The sequence below is a fragment of the Macaca fascicularis genome, chromosome 19 (genome assembly GCF_037993035.2).
Source record: "Macaca fascicularis isolate 582-1 chromosome 19, T2T-MFA8v1.1".
NCBI lineage: Eukaryota > Metazoa > Chordata > Mammalia > Primates > Cercopithecidae > Macaca > Macaca fascicularis.
The window spans coordinates 49,547,672-49,564,218 of record NC_088393.1 but is presented as its reverse complement, the minus strand read 5'-3'; the positions used below and the strand labels follow the sequence as shown (position 1 = coordinate 49,564,218).

At 41.7% G+C, this 16,547-nt stretch overlaps 3 long non-coding RNA genes across 5 annotated transcripts in view; 1 reads left to right on the top strand and 2 right to left on the bottom strand.

Moving 5' to 3' along the window:
- LOC102142708 (uncharacterized) overlaps positions 1 to 16,547 on the bottom strand; it is a 161,790-nt gene that overhangs the window by 81,483 nt on the left and 63,760 nt on the right. The gene's annotated exons all lie outside the window — the stretch shown is intronic.
- LOC135968509 (uncharacterized) lies at positions 997 to 14,511 on the bottom strand. Its single transcript, XR_010583370.1, has 2 exons — positions 9,508 to 14,511; positions 997 to 9,193 (listed from the first exon to the last, which is right to left on the bottom strand). It is a non-coding gene; the product is annotated as an uncharacterized lncRNA (long non-coding RNA).
- LOC135968508 (uncharacterized) lies at positions 7,115 to 16,147 on the top strand. Its single transcript, XR_010583369.1, has 4 exons — positions 7,115 to 7,280; positions 14,501 to 14,676; positions 15,411 to 15,481; positions 15,727 to 16,147. It is a non-coding gene; the product is annotated as an uncharacterized lncRNA (long non-coding RNA).

The window sequence follows — 16,547 nt, the reverse complement described above, 5'->3', positions numbered from 1 at the left end:
AACCCAAGAGGTGGAGGTTGCAGTGAGCCGAGATCACACCACTGCACTCCAGCCTGATGACAGAGCAAGACTCCATCTCAAAAAAAAAGAGAAGATAAATCTTGAAAACATTATGCCATGCAAAAGAAGCCAGACACAAAGGAGCACATGTTATATAATGTCATTGTTCTTTTTCAGACAGGGTCTCACTCTGTCACCAGGCTGAGTGCAGTGGCACAATCATGGCTTACTGCAGCCTTGACCTCCCAGACTCAAGTAATGCTCCCACGTCAACCTCCTCAGTAGCTGGGACTACAGATGCATGCCACCACCACACCCAGCTAATTTTTTATTTTTTGTAGAGAGGAGGTCTCGCTATGTTGCCCAGGCTGGTCTTGAACTGCTAGAGGCAAGTGATCTTCCCGCCTTGGCCTCTCAAAGTGCTGAAATTACAAGCATAAGCCATTATGCCCAGCCTATATGATGCCATTTAAATGAAGCTCAAAAACAGGCAATTCCAATTAATGGTGTTAAGAATTCACCCTAGAGGGTGGGATTAATGGCACAGGTGCTCAAGGGAACTCTGGGCTGATGGAAATGTTCTACATCTCAATTCAGGTAGTGATTGCATGGGTATACACATTTACCAAAAATCAACTTGTATACTTGAGATCTATATACATTTCAATGTATTTTAATTTTACTTCAATTTTTAAATATAAACTAAGGAAAGGAGCCAATAATTCAATCTATCAGGTACAAAGCACCTGTATTCATGTTCTATTGCTATGCAATAAACCACCACTAATTTAGTGGCTTAAACAACACTTACTCATTAGTTTGCAGAATTCAGTTCCTTGAAGTCATAGTTTGAGTTCCCCATTGTCCTGTTTTCGGCCAGGGACTATTATTAGCTCCTAGAAGACCTTCTCAGGTCCTAGCACTGTGACCTCTTCCATCTTAGCCATGGAGAACCTCTCTCAAGTCAAATTCCTCTCACACTTGTACTCTCTCTAATTTTCCCTTCTGAGACCAGCCTGAAAAACTCTCTGATTTTGCTTTTAAAAAGCTCACATGATTACATTAGGTCCACTCAGATCGTTTCCCTTCTGATTAATTCAAAATCAACTAAGTTGTAACCTTAATTATGTCTTCAAAATCCTGTTTGCCACACAAGGTAGCATAATCATGGGTGTGATATCTCATCATTCATAGTTTCAGGTATTAGGGGCCATCTTAGAATTCTGTGTACCAAGCACACATAAAGCCATTGGTGCTTTCTGGAAGCTCCTTTATAATCCTGTTCAGAGGAAGTGGCAAAGAAGTCAAAAATGATCAATCCAACATTTTTTTTTTTTTTTTTTGAGACAGTCTCACTCTGTCACCCAGGCTGGAGTACAGTGGCACGATCTCAGCCCAATGCAACCTCGGTATCCTGGGTTCAAGTGATTCTCATGCCTCAGCCTCCTGAGTAGCTGAGATTACAGGTGCATGCTATCACACCAGGCTAATTTTTGTATTCTTTTTATTAGAGATGGGGTTTTACTATGTTGGTGAGGCTGGTCTCAAACTCCTGACCTCAAGTGATCCACCTACCTTGGCCTCCCAGAGTGCTGGGATTACAGGTGTGAGCCACTGCACCTGGCCCCCAACTTTTATTTTTAGAGACAGGATCTCACTATGTTTCCCAGGCTGGAGTATAGGGGCACAATCATGGCTAATTGCGGTCTTGACCTCCCAGACTCAGGCGATTCCTAGGTTCAGCCTCCTGACTAGGTGGGACCACAAGCGCATACCACCACATGGGGCTAATATTTTTATTTTTTGTAGACACAGGGTCTCGCTATGTTGCCCAGGCTGTTCTTGAACTCCTGAACAGAAGCAATCTTCCTGCCTCGGCCTAACAAAGCGCTGGGATTACAGGAGTGAGTCACAATTTAATGTGTAATAAGATACTGTTATTAGTCTGCTATAACAGACTATATGGCTGCCATATGACTATATGGCTGCCATAACCAAGTACCAGAAAGCCTAAATGACTTAAGCAACAGAAATTTATTTCTCATGGTTTTGGAGGTGCCTTCTTGCTATCTCCTCACATGGTCTCTTCTCTGTACCTACATATCTGTGGTGTCTCTCTCTGAGTCCAAATTTCCTCTTCTTTAAGGACATCAGTCAGAATGAATTAGGGCTCACCCTACAGGCATTATCTTAATCACCTCTAAAGCCCCTATTTCCAAATACAGTCACATTCTGAGGCACTAGGGGTTAGGGTTTCAACAGAAGAATTTTAAGGGAACACAATTCAGCCCATGACAGAGACCAAGGACAAAAAACAGAAACAAGAAAGCAAGGACCAGGCCAGGCGCAGTGGCTCACACCTGTAATCCTAACACTTTGGGAGGCCGAGGCGGGCAAATCACCTGAGGCCAGGAGTTCGAGACCAGCCTTGGCAACATGTGAAACCCCATCTCTACTAAAAATACAAAAAATTAGCAGGGTATGGTGGTGCATGCCTATAATCCCAGCTACTCGGGAGGCTGGGGCACAAGAATCACTTGAACTTGGAAGGTAGAGGTTGCAGTGAGCCAAGGCCATGCCACTGCACTGCAACCTGGGTGACAGCAAGAGACTCTGTCTCAAAGCAAAAAAAAAAAGAAAGAAAGAAAGAAAGGACCCCCATTTCCTCCCAGCCTAGAAATGTCTGAGTCAGGGATATACCCATTGCCCTCAAACCTCTAGCAATGTTCATACACTGATAATAGCTAGCACCAAAGTTAACCCCTGAAAAACTAAGATTATCAGAAATTGAAAGGCATTCCAAGAAACCAACCAAATATCAAACAGGACCTTTTCTAGGTGTCTGATTATTTAACAAACATTTATTGAGGACTTACTATATGTCAAATACTAAGCTAGGTGTTGAAGAGAACATGAAGATTAAAAAATAAAGTCCTGGCCGGGCGCGGTGGCTCAAGCCTGTAATCCCAGCACTTTGGGAGGCCGAGGCGGGCGGATCACAAGGTCAGGAGATCGAGACCACAGTGAAACCCCGTCTCTACTAAAAATACAAAAAATTAGCCGGGCGCGGTGGCGGGCGCCTGTAGTCCCAGCTACTCAGGAGGCTGAGGCAGGAGAATGGCGGGAACCCGGGAGGCGGAGCTTGCAGTGAGCCGAGATCGCGCCACTGCACTCCAGCCTGGGCAACAGCATGAGACTCCGTCTCAAAAAATAATAATAATAAATAAATAAATAAATAAAGTCCTTCTGATTTGGATTCTGATTCAAACAATCCTACTATTTAAAAAAGAAGAGGAGGAGGGAGGGAAACAACAAAGGAAGGAATGAAACAAAGAACAAATAAATGAAAAACGGAAAGGAAGAACAATTATAAGGTAATTGCAGAAATTTGATCATTGGCTGGATATTTTATGATATTAAGGAGGAAATAATCTTTTTTTTTTTTTTGAGACAGAGTCTTGCTCTGTTGCCCAGGCTGGAGTGAAGTGGTGTGATCTCCGCTCACTGCAAGCTCCGCCTCCCAGGTTCACAACATTCTCCTGCCTCAGCCTTCCGAGTAGCTGGGACTACAGGTGCCCACCACCACACCCGGCTAATTTTTTTGTATTTTTAGTAGAGACAGGGTTTCATCATGCTCACCAGGATGGTCTCGATCTCCTGACCTTGTGATCTGCCTGCCTCAGCCTCCCAAAGTGCTGGGATTACAGGTGTGAGCCACCGCGCCCGGCCCAGGAGGAAACAATCTTTTAGTGTGATAATGGTTTCTGATATATTTGTGATATTGTTTCTTAAAATGCCCTTGTATTTTAGGAGTAAGCTGAAATATCTACAGATGAAATGATTTGATGTCTATGATTTTCTACAAAATAATTCATAGTTGGAAGTGGGAATATAGATGACAAGAGATTGAATTGAAATGTTCATCACTGAAGCTGGATGATAAGTAAATGCAAACTCATTACATTATTGGCTCTACTTTTATAACTGTTTTCCGAGAATAAAAATTCCTTGCTCTCCAGAAGCTTATAATAAAAGGAGTCAGACATTCCAACAAATAGAATACAATGACAAAGTGTTGGGTCAGCTCCAAGGGCAGCAATGGTTCTGGGATAGGCAGAAGGAGTCAGAGTAGATATCAAAGAAGAGCCCCTCGTTGACCAGAGGCTTTAAGGAAGAGTATCTCAGGCCAAGGAAAGACAAGTGGGTACAAAGGCACATAGACATGAAGTAGCAGAGCTTCCCCACATGACTTACTAGCAGCCATGTTAGTGCAAGGGTAGGTTCTAGAACCAGACTACCTGTGCTGGAGTTCTGCTTCTGAGTGCCTGCTGTGAGACCTCAGGCAGGATATGTGTAATGTCTCTGTGCCTCAGATTCTTTACCTATAAAACAAGGATTAGAGCAATAGCAATATATACTTCAAGGGGCTGATGTCAGGAGTTGATGAATTATTTAATGTGTAAAATGCTTAGAAGACGGTGGGTAAAAAATAAATGCCAGCTATTAGCAATGGTAGCAGACTCCTAGCCTACGATACCGCACATTCTGAAAAATATCCTCCAATTTGTTAATGTATCTCCTTTTTGTTAGACTGTAAACTTGTAAAATAAGGACTGTGTCTTATCTATCTCTTTATTCCTAAAAACTAGCCTAAGACCACGCCCATAGTAGGCCTTGATCAGGCAATTCTTTCAGGTGGCAGGGGAGGGACCATCAACAGCCTCTGTCTAACTCCCTCTTTATTTCTCCATGTGATACCCTCAATTCCTGAAATTCTCTGGCTTCCTTTAGCTTCCTTCCTTGTGTCTAACTCCTCCCCTATTCTGCTCCAGGGTTGTTCATTTATTAATTATGCCCTCTGGTCCCTTCCCTGGCAGGTTTTCCAGTGCTTCCTCTCTCTCTCCCCACAGATAAGATACTCCCTGAACAGCCTCTGCATTGCTTATTCTGCAATTAGTGAACGGTGAGGGAGGCTGAATTCCTAGATCATACCTATTCGTGAAAAGTAGAATCCTCTGGAAAAGAGAAAAGCAGGTCAGATGGCCAAAATGAAAAGACAAAAGCAGGTCAGATGCCAAAATATAAAGCCTTCAAATGTAGCCCCAGCTTGAGGAAATCCTGTAGACATGTTTGTACCATCAGCTAAAATCTCACTGTAATGTTCTGGGGGTTTAGAAACTGCTGGGGAGGAAGGAGGCCTGATGAGCAGGGAGCCCAGCTTTCTATCAATTTTTGCAAACTTCAGTATTTCTTTTTCCTCTGCTAGTAAACGTCCTCATTTTCCCTCAGAGCAGACTCAGAGAGAAAGAAAATGGGAAGATCCATTTTCATATCTGGAGCCTGAGAACTGAGAACATACAAGACCGCAGATGGCTACTGACTCTAAAGATCAAGTAGGAAAGTCAGATGCAGTTCCCTCTGTGTACAAAGTGCCCTCTGCCCTGAGCCATGATGTGGGGCTGGAACATGATCCCAGTCTCCCCAAGAGTGGGGACTGCTGGTAGATCATTAACTACCCACAAGCGGAAGGAAAAAGAGACATCCGAAGTACCTCTCTCTACCCATTCTCCCTGTTTCCTCTGAGAAGACAATTCAAGGCTGTGTCCCCAGCCTCAGGTTTAAGGGTTCTTTAATGCAAGAAGGGTGGGAGAGGGGACCACAAAGCAGAAACAGGACACTGGAGAAAACAGACTGACCATGCTTTGTTTAAAGGTCAAAGTCTTGTGAAGCATGCCAATCTTTCTTCATTGCTTGGGCTCTGTATGATGTGAGCCTTGTCCTGTACCTGGAGCACTATGTGAACCCAGAGTTTTTCTTGCTTGGGGCTAGAGAATTAAAAAGAGGTAACTGTTTAAAAAAAAAAAAAAAAGGCCAATAAACACAAGCAGAGTAGCAAGTATCTGAAATCCTAAGTGTGATTATAAGGAAGTGAAACTGGTTTTCTTGTAGGCCTCAGACTGGTTTTGAAAGTAACTCTACATGGCAAGTTGAGCAAAATATTTTGAGTAATGATGACAGAATTTTTTGGATAGATGTGTGTTTATTCCCAGGACAACTACTTTTAAGGTGCCCATATTTATCTGGATACGATATACTTGTTAATAGAATCCTATACCTATAACTCATATGAGTTTCATAACTTTTTTGTCTTAACTTACATAGGACTTAGGAACGGTTTAATACTAGCAGGAGTTTAAACAGGCCAATTTCCCCATTTGAAGCCTTCCTGGTTAACTCCATCAGCCAGCCCTGTTTGGTCCAGAGGAGAAGGAGAAGGAGTGGAAATGGACAGAAACAGATGTGACATTCTCCCACTTCCATTTAACACAAGAAGGGCTTTATTATCTTTATTGGAGAATAAGGCTTTGCTCATTCACTGGCTACTTCACATCAGACAGAGAAACTTAATTAATGTAAATTATTCAAAGAACCAGCTGTAAAATTTATCACTAAATTAACAAAGTACAGGGCAAGAGTATTAGTTATTAGTGCTTCATGCATGTTTCAGCTTATTCTCTAAAGCTCAGCAACCTCTCTCTTCTTAAGAATTGTAAGTCCTCCATACTGTCAGAGGCGTTAGAACCAGAGCAACTCCATATTGAACTGGGGCTGGGTAAAATGAGGCTGAGACCTGCTGGGCTGCATTCCCAGGAGGTTAGGCATTCTTAGTTGCAGGATGAGCTAGGTCAACACAAGATCTAGGTCACAAATTCCCTGCTGATAAAACAGGATGCAGTAAAGAAGCTGGTCAAAACCCACCAAAACCAAGATAGTGATGAAACTGACCTCTGGTTGCCCTCACTGCTCATTATACACTAATTATAATGTATTAGCATGCTAGAAGACACTCCCCCCAGCACCACGGCAGTTTGCAATTGCCATGGCAATATCTGGAAGTTACCCTACATGATCTAAAAAAAAGAGGAGCCCTCAGTTCTGGGAAATCCCTGTCCCTTCCTTGGAAAACTCATGAATAATCCACCCTATATTTAGCATATGATCAAAAAATAACCATAAAAATAGCCAACTGGAAGCACTCAGGGCTACTCTGCCTATGGAGTAGCCATTCTTTTGTTTCTTTAGTTCTCTAACAAACTTGCTTTCACTTTATGGACTTGCCCTGAATTCTTTCTTGTGCAAGATCCAAGAACCCTCTCTTGGGGTCTGGATTGGGACCCCTTTCCCATAACATCTTCCCGGGAACCATGAAGGGACAATACTGGAGAGACCTCCCAATCCAAAGGAAAATTATCCATGCAGCACCAATTGGCTGACTTTGGGTAAGTGCTGGGGTACATTTTGTCCTAGGTAAAGGACAAAGTTGGGTTAGAGGCCCAACCTGAAAGGGTTAGAATCCCTCCTAAGACATAGCGGGTTGTGCTCGCTTCAGCAACACATATACTAAAATTGGAATGATATAGAGAAGATTAGCTAAAAGTTTTTATATATTAAAAGAGAAAAGGAAGGAAGAAAGGAAGGATGGGAGGAAGGAAGGGAGGAAGATGGAAGGGAGGAAGGGAAGGAGGGAGGGAGGGAGGGAAGGAGGAAGGAAGGCAGGCAGGCAGGCAGGCAGACAGGCAGGCATAAGGGGTTAAAAGGCCCATCACAGTAAAGGGCAAGGATGCTTGTCTGAACTTGGGCTAAAGGCTCAACTTAGGAAGGTCAGAGTCTCTCCTAAGACATAGGGAGTTAGAGGTCTCCCTTGGTAACATTCCTCTTGGTTAAAAATGGATTTGGTACTACAGGATGTTAACCACTATTCTCTTTGGATTAATCTGCCTTGCGCTCTTTGCTGAAAGCCACAAGTTACAGGATTAGGCATGTACAGGATTGTGGGACACAGGGAGCTTTTTTCTCCCTAAAGGGGGAAACTTGAGAGCCATTGAGACTACCAGAAAAGATCCCGCCAAGACTGACAATCAGCTGCCTGAATGTTTGATCCAGTGTCGCTGCAATGGGTGGGTCTTTCCCTGGCCCCTCTGAGCTCCTTGCCTCTCCCGCCCTGCTGCAGGCAATGCTTTTCTCCCTTCCCTTTCCTCTCTCTCTGTGCGCAAACCAGTTGAATGTATGGTAAAAATCACTTTTTATCTCCTCTGCAAAGTTTTCATTACTGGGAAAAAGGATTTATGAAGCTCATCTTAGGCTGTAACAAATCCAGTGTAATTTGTTCTACGAATTTGTTTTTCTGTGTCATTCTGTCATAAAAAGAGATACCATAGGATAGAATGCCAGCCAAGGACCCCTGTAAGCCCTCTGTTCAAGCCGCCCCAGAAAGCTGTTCAGTTACAAACACTGCAGGTTAATGAAACCAAAAAACAAAACAAACAAAAAACCTGGATGAGGTTTCTCCCTCACCTTATTTTATGTCCTTGGGAGTCTGACATTGTAACCCTGGTACTTTCTCTTGGTCTCTGCCATCTGGAGGGCAGGAATTTGGGGGCTCATGTCATAGCCCTAAAAATTACCTTGAGCAGTTAAAAGCCTTAGCAAGTTCAAAATTGGCTGTTCTAGGCTTCTTCTGGGAAGAGTAACAGAAACTGCCCAATGTTGTAGCTCAGTAGCTAAGATTTCTCTCTTTTCACAATGGTGGCCAGGGTTCAATTTCCAGCCTGGGGAATAAGTCCTTTCTGGTTTATTTGTGTGACCTTTGCCATTTATTAATTATCTGCCTCTCCATGAACAACTTCTTTTTTAATTTTTATTACTTTTTTTTTTTTTTTTGCCCATGACACAACCCTCAGGAGATCCTGAGAACATGTGCCCTCGTCCATGAACAACTTCTGACTCCCCTTCTCAAATTTTCCTTTCTCTGTGCTACCTTAACAGATTCCAGATCTTGTAAAAACTGCTTACCAGCTCTTTGGAAATATCCGGTACACCCACAGTTAAATCATAACCTTAGTTAAAACTTATTGGTTTCATCTGAGAAGTTACCTTTGGTAAAGTCCAAAAGCCAGAAATATTGACTGTTTGTCTTAACTAGAGTCTAGTAATAAGAGGTTTGGTTAAAAGGCAGCTTAATTTAAAGCAGATGTCCAAGCTATGCATACGTTTTAAAGGTGTTTATGTTTTTTTTTTTTTTTTGATCTTACTTTCCTGGAAAAAACAAAAACAAAAACTTTTTCTTCTCAGACAACTGAATTCTCTTTCTCCAGTTTTTATTCTTGCCACCTTCATGCCTATATAAGAGGACCTAAGATAATTTCTTTTTTTTTTTTTTTTTTTTTTTTTTGAGACGGAGTCTCACGCTGTTGCCCAGGCTGGAGTGCAGTGGCGCGATCTTGGCTCACTGCAAGCTCCGCCTCCCGGGTTCCCGCCATTCTCCTGCCTCAGCCTCCTGAGTAGCTGGGACTACAGGCGCCCGCCACCGCGCCCGGCTAATTTTTTGTATTTTTAGTAGAGACGGGGTTTCACTGTGGTCTCGATCTCCTGACCTTGTGATCCGCCCGCCTCGGCCTCCCAAAGTGCTGGGATTACAGGCTTGAGCCACCGCGCCCGGCCGAGGACCTAAGATAATTTCTAATAGCCTGGGACTCCTTGGGAAAAACAGAGGAGGTGACACAGACCCCATTTTGGGGAAAACTTCTCTTTTCTTCATGGAACCCCAGGAATTAAAAGTGGATAGGCCAGGCGCAGTGGCTCACACCTGTAATCCCAGCACTTTGGGAGGCCGAGGCAGGTGGATCACGAGGTCAGGAGTTCAAGACCAGCCTGGCCAAGATGATGAAACCTCATCTCTACTAAAAATACAAAAATTAGCTGGGCATGGTGGCAGGTTCCTGTAATCCCAGCTACTTGGGAGGCTGAGGCAGAGAATTGCTTGAACTCCTGAGGCAGAGTTTGCAGTGAGCTTACACCACTGCACTCCAGCCTGGGCAACAGAGCAAGACTCTGTCTCAAAAAAACATAAAATAGGCCGGGCGCGGTGGCTCAAGCCTGTAATCCCAGCACTTTGGGAGGCCAAGACGGGTGGATCACGAGGTCAGGAGATCGAGACCATCCTGGCTAACGCAGTGAAACCCCGTCTCTACTAAAAAATACAAAAAAATAGCCGGGCGAGGTGGCGGGCGCCTGTAGTCCCAGCTACTCGGGAGGCTGAGACAGGAGAATGGTGCAAACCCGGAAGGCGGAGCTTGCAGTGAGCTGAGATCCGGCCACTGCACTCCAGCCTGGGTGACAGAGCGAGACTCCGTCTCAAAACAAAAAAAAAAAAAAAAAAAAAAAAACCATAAAATAAAAGTGGACAGATGCCTCTCAAAATCTAAGGCTCTGTTCTGTTTTGCATTGCATTACCTGACGTTTTGACTTTTGGGGGGTATCAGAAATTACTTTGCATTGGCCGGGCATGGTGGCTCACACCTGTAATCCTAGCACTTTGGGAGGCCAAGGGGGGCAGATCACCTGAGGTCAGGAGCTTGAGACCAGACTCAACATGGAGAAACCCTATCTCTACTAAAAATACAAAATTAGCTGGACGTGGTGGTGCATGCCTATAATCCCAGCTACTCAGGAGGCTGAGGCAGGAGAATTGCTTGAACCTGGGAGGCAGAGGTTGTGGTGAGCCAAGATCACATCATTGCACTCCAGCCTGGGCAACAAGAGTGAAACTCTGTCTCAAAAAAAAAGAAATTACTTTGCATTACAAGAGAGTTTTTAGCCTTCATGTGTAATAACTAGGTAGGAAATACACTTAAGGGATGGCTAATGGCAGTTATGGGGGAATACTCAGCTCTTCGCATGTTTGGACCAGAGAAACATGCTCTCAGCCACCTAAAAGGTATGGAAACATCTGCAACTCCCACTGAGAGATGAGTCTCCCATGGGAGATGGGCTGTTTATCTCTTTTTTGGGATCCAGGATCCAGTATAAAAATGGGCCCCTTAATTATTGGGGATCTGTTTTGCCTTCCAGCTGTGTTTCCTTATTAGGCCCTAGAAACCACATGCTTTTCTGGCATCGTTCTTTAAAAGGCTCCACCCTAAAGCCAGTCAGTAATTAACATCCTTGGAGAAATCTCTATGTGTAAGAGTGTATGCTTTTCCTAGCTGTCTTTTTTTTTTTTTTTTAGACAAGAGGTTTGCTCTTGTCTCCAAGGCTGGAGTGGCACCCACCACCATGTCCAGTTAATTTTGTATTTTTATTACAGGTGGGGTTTCACCATGTTGGCCAGGCTGGTCACGAACTCCTTACCTTAGGTGATCCACCCACCTTGGCCTCCCAAAGTGCTGTGATTATAGGCGTAAGCCACCGCACTTGGCCCTGGCTGTCTTAACTGAACTGTTATTCACACCATTTTCCTTGGTTTGAATAAAATATGAATTCTCTATTTTGTTTCATCTAAGAGTTGGCCCTTTGGAAATGTAATTTAGCATTGCTTAGCTGACAATGAGGACAGGGAACAGAAGAAAATAGAAACAAGGTAGAAAGAAAAAAAACAGTAGAGGAGAGAGGTGTGAAGAAAGCTATGAATATGAAGATGTATTTTTGGTAAGGAAAGTTATAAAGAAAAGAAATATTATGTGAGAAAAGATCTTGTATGGTAAATTCTTGTCCTAAAGTAGAATGACTGATTATTTAGGAAAGAGGGAAATATAAGACAAGTTAGAAAGTCTAAGCATGTCACACATGGTCTGTGTAAGTCATGACAGAGTTCATAAAATAGGAAAGAAAAACTTAAAAACTGGCAAATGAAAAATCTTACAACTACTGGTTCTGCTTCTGTCTGTGTATCTAAGTTTTGTTTTTTGTTCTTGTTTTTGTTTTTTGTCTGTGTATTTATATGTGTTGTGTGTGTGGTATTTATATAAAAAGCTCTAATTGATTGGCTTAAAGAAAAATAAGTGCTGAAATCAAATATTTTGTCAGAAAAATAAAAACTTTAATGTCTTTTAATTCACATGACTTTAGTAATCTTTATGAAATAAAGAAACTTTTCAAGATTATTGGTAAAACACAAACATCTTCAAAACTTAGACATTTAGTCTAAATTAGTCAGGTCAAATACTGTCTTTGCTAGAAGGCTTCAGGTTATAAACTACATCTTTGACTTTTGATACTTGTACAACTTACCTACTTTGTAGCTAGATTCTAGATAAGGCCTGGGGACATATGGAGTTATCCATGCCCCCAGCTGTGTTGGAAATAGTGAGACCTTATCTGCATTTCTGTCTGGTGTCCTAGGCTACACACCTGGTACATAAATAAAATTGCTTACTAACCAGGTCTTTCACCAAAAATAAAAGTTGCTAAGAGTTAACATTGTAACATATGTAATTGAGACTACTGGAGAAACAGTTTTACATGCAAGGTATATAAGGAAAGTAGAATGTGTTTTTGGTAAAAGATTGTAAGAAAGTATGGAGATGTGTTTCTTTCCCTAATTTAGAGAGTTAAAGGATAGAATAAAGCTGATGTTTGAGTAAGTTGTGAAAGGTTTATGAAAGGTTAGTGTTGTAAAAGAAATTATGAGAAGATATTGGCTAAAATTAAACGAGTATTATTCAATTTATCTGTAAATTGAACATTGGAATAAAAGCATAACATGGCTTTCTTAGAGTATGGTTCTATTCTTTAACAACAACAACAACAACAAACCTGTAAAGTGTTATAAAAGGTTTATAACAATCTTACCTTATGATCAAATGATTAAGATTAGACAGATTTGCGTATAATTTTTTTTTTTTTTTTTTTGGCCAGGCACTGTGGCTCACACCTGTAATCCCAGCACTTTCGCAGGCTGATGTGGGCAGATCACAAGGTCAGGAGATCAAGACCATCCTGGCCAACATGGTGAAATCCTGTCTCTACTAAAAATACAAAAATTAGCTGGGTGTGGCAGTGCACACCTGTAATCCCAGTTACTTAGGAGGCTGAGGCAGGGGAATGGCATGAACCTGAGAGGCAGAAATTGCAGTGAGCCGAGATCACACCACTGCACTCCAGTCTGGTGACAGAGTGAGACTCCGTCTCAAAAAAAAGGGGGGGCTGGTCTTAAACTCCTGGGTTTAAGTGATTCTCCTGCCTCAGTCTCCCAAAGTGTTAGGATTAGAGGCATGAGCCATTGCACCTGACCAGATTTGTCTGTTAGGTTTCATTAAGAACTAGATTTAACATCAATATAGTACACTAACATAAAGGTGAGATTTGGCTTTCTCTCTTGAACAAGATTTTTGTGTAATTTCTTTTTAATGAAAGATTTTGGTTTGCCTTTTGAATAAACTACAGGAAAAAGAATGAAAGAAAAGAGAAAGATTATTTGGAAAGCTAAGTCTTCCCTCTGTCAATGAGTAAAGGTTTTTCCCCTTTTTTTTTTTTTTTTTTTTCAGGTAGAGTCTCACTCTGTCACCCAGACTGGAGTGCAATGGCACAATCTTGGCTCACTAAAACCTCCGCATCCCAGGTTCAAGTAAATCTCCTGCCTCCGCCTCCCAAGTAGCTGGGATTATAGGCATGCACCACCACGCCTGGTTAATTTCTTGTATTTTTAGTGAAACAGTGTTTCCCCATATTGGCCAGGCTGGTCTCAAACACCTGAACTTATGATCCACCCACCTCGGCCTCCCAAAGTGCTGGGATTACAGACATGAGCCACCATGCCCAGTCAGGTTTTTCCCTTTTTAAAATCTTTGAGTTATCATTTTGGCTAAATGACTTACAGTGTGCCGGGATTCTTTTTTATATCAAGTATTTCAAACCTTTGACATTTGAAAACTTTTCAAAATCAAAGTATAAATTGCCAGTTTCTGACCTGATTAATCCTTTAGATATTAGATACCCTAAAGTCCAAAAGAGACACATTTGGCTTATTTGGTATATTAAAATCATACAGGAAGCATTGTCAAATATGAAATAGTGTTTGGCTTTCTTTGGGCTGTATTTGTATAAATGTGTTATTGGTATGTTTTCCAAAATTATACTATAGTCCTATAATACTGATATGACTTAGTGTATATTATCAGTAATAATTATAATTGTTTTGTAAAATTGTTGTATGCTACAGAAGAACCATGACTGCCATAAGAATTTCTGTCATCCACAGACAATTGTTGTCTTATTTTGATCCTCTTTAAAGGGCAGTTTATAATCAGCTATAGGACTCTGACAAGTACTCTTAAATGCAGGCCTTTGATAACTTTGGAAAGTGTGCCATTAAAATAGAGAGGAAAGAACTTCAAAGACTCTCTTGGAAAACTAATGTGTACATAAATGTTGAGTGAAACAGGAATTAATTGCATAGACTGAACTAACAAAAGACGAAAATAATCTTTTTATGACTTTTTGCCTAAAACATTGCTGATCCTTTCTGTCTTTTCAGAGTCAAGAATACTTTTCTTTTGAGCTATTTACAGCTTTTAACAAGTAAAATACATTCCAATAAATAAAATTTGGAGCATATTTCTTTCTCTCTACCTCATTTCTCCAAAATTTGGAAACTGTAAGTATTCTTAACTATGGCAATATTTGCACAAGTACAATAAGAATCTGTTTTCTTTCGTAACAGGACACCACTGGAGACAATGGTTATTTTGTGAAGGCTTTGACTGGAATGGCATGCCAGGTGCAAAAAGACTACTTTTAAGGAATCAAAAGTTGACTTACAGAGTCAGAAAAAGCCCCCTGGGAAAACTGGCCTCGTGCCTTGTCTATGCAATCCTTGTACAGAGATCCTGACCTGTGGTAAGTAAAGAATGTCACTTTCTAAAGAATGTCACTTTTTTTTTTTTTTTTTTGAGAGAGTGTTTCACTCTGTCACTCAGCCTGGAGTGCAGTGATACAATCTTGGCTTACTGCAACCTCCATCTCCCAGGTTCAAGTGATTCTCCTGCCTCAGCCTCTGAGCAGCTGTGATTACAGGCATGTGCCACCATGCCCAGCTAAATATTTGTTTGTATTATTAGTAGAGACAGGGTTTTCACCATGTTGGCCAGGCCGGTCTCAAACTCCTGACATCAAGTGATCAATCCACCTCAGCCTCCAAAAGTGCTGGCGTTACAGGTGTGACTACCACGCCTGGCCAAAAATGTCACTCTCTGGCCCAGGAGTCCCAATTATCCTGGGAAATTGAGAGGAGAGAAATGTACCCAAGTCATACAAGTATGTGAAGGTACAAACCCATGGCTGGGCTCAGTGCTTTAAAAGCTCTAATCCGAGATTCCTTATGGAACAAAGTTCCATCAAATCCAATTTAAAAAGAGCCTATATGGCAAATAATTACTCTTGCTGCACTTTATACAAACAATCAGACCTAGTATAATAAGACTAAAACTTAGTTTGCAAATAAATGAGTCCTACCATGATTTGTTTTTAATAAAAATGGGAATTAGAGAAAAATTATTTTTCAAAAACTGTGATACACCTGTTATTAGACTCTAGTCTCATCTGTTGCTTTTTGAGTTTTTTCTGCATTTTAGACTGACTCTGCTTCTTCCTGTGAACCAACCAGTGATCTCTGGCTGCTGCTCAGAAGAAACAAAAGGGGAAGGTAATGTAAAAATCTAGATCAATATCTTAATTCTGGGCATGTATTGGAATCAGCTAGTGACTCTGTATCAGCTTGGTTCCAACAACTGCCCTGTTCATGAAACACTTTCTTATTTAGTTCACTTGGAATAATTTTACTTATTTTGCTTTACTTTTGTGGAATATATTGCTCTCATATTCTTTGTGTAAAAATGCAAGATAAGCTTATTCAATGTTTTCTTAAATTGAGTACTTATTATCTTTCAGATATCACCTTTTGTCAGAACTCAGAGTTATGAAGGGCCCTCACTATACTGAAGCTCTCTGACTGAGCTCCTCTCTACCCTGGATACAAGACACCCTAATAGGCAGGAATATCACTGCCCCTATTCAGCCTAAAGAAGTTACAGTAGATGGATCTTTGCCCCTCTGCAACCCTTAGGATTAAAGATTCCCTTGTAAAAAGGCGGGAAATATGTCAGAGGTCTTCAAACCAGAGCAACACCATCTTGAACAGGGTCTGGGTAAAATAAAGCTGAGACCTGCTGGGCTGCATTCCCAGATTAGGCATTTTTAGTTGCAGCATGAGACAGGAGGTCGGCACAAGATACAGGTCACAAAGAACCCGCTGATAAAACAGGATGCAGTAAAGAAGCTGGCCAAAACCCGCCCAAACCAAGATAAAGATGGAACTGACTTCTGGTTGTCCTCATTGCTCTTTATACACAAATTATAATGGTGACCATGCTAGAAGACACTCCCACCAGTGCCATGACAGTTTACAAATACCATGGCAATGTCTAGAAGTTACCCTAAATGGTCAAAAAGGAAAAGGAACCCTCAGTTCCAAGAAATCGCCACCCCTTTCCTGGAAAACTCATGAATAATCCACCCCATATGTAGCGTATAATCAAGAAATAACCATAAAAATATCCAACCAGCAGCCCTCAGGGCTGCTCTGCCTATGGAACAGCTATTCTTTTGTTTCTTCTCTAATAAACATGCTTTCACTTTACTCTATGGACTTACTCTGACTTCTTTCCTGTATAAGATCCAAGAACCCTCTCTTGGGGACTCGATCAGGACCC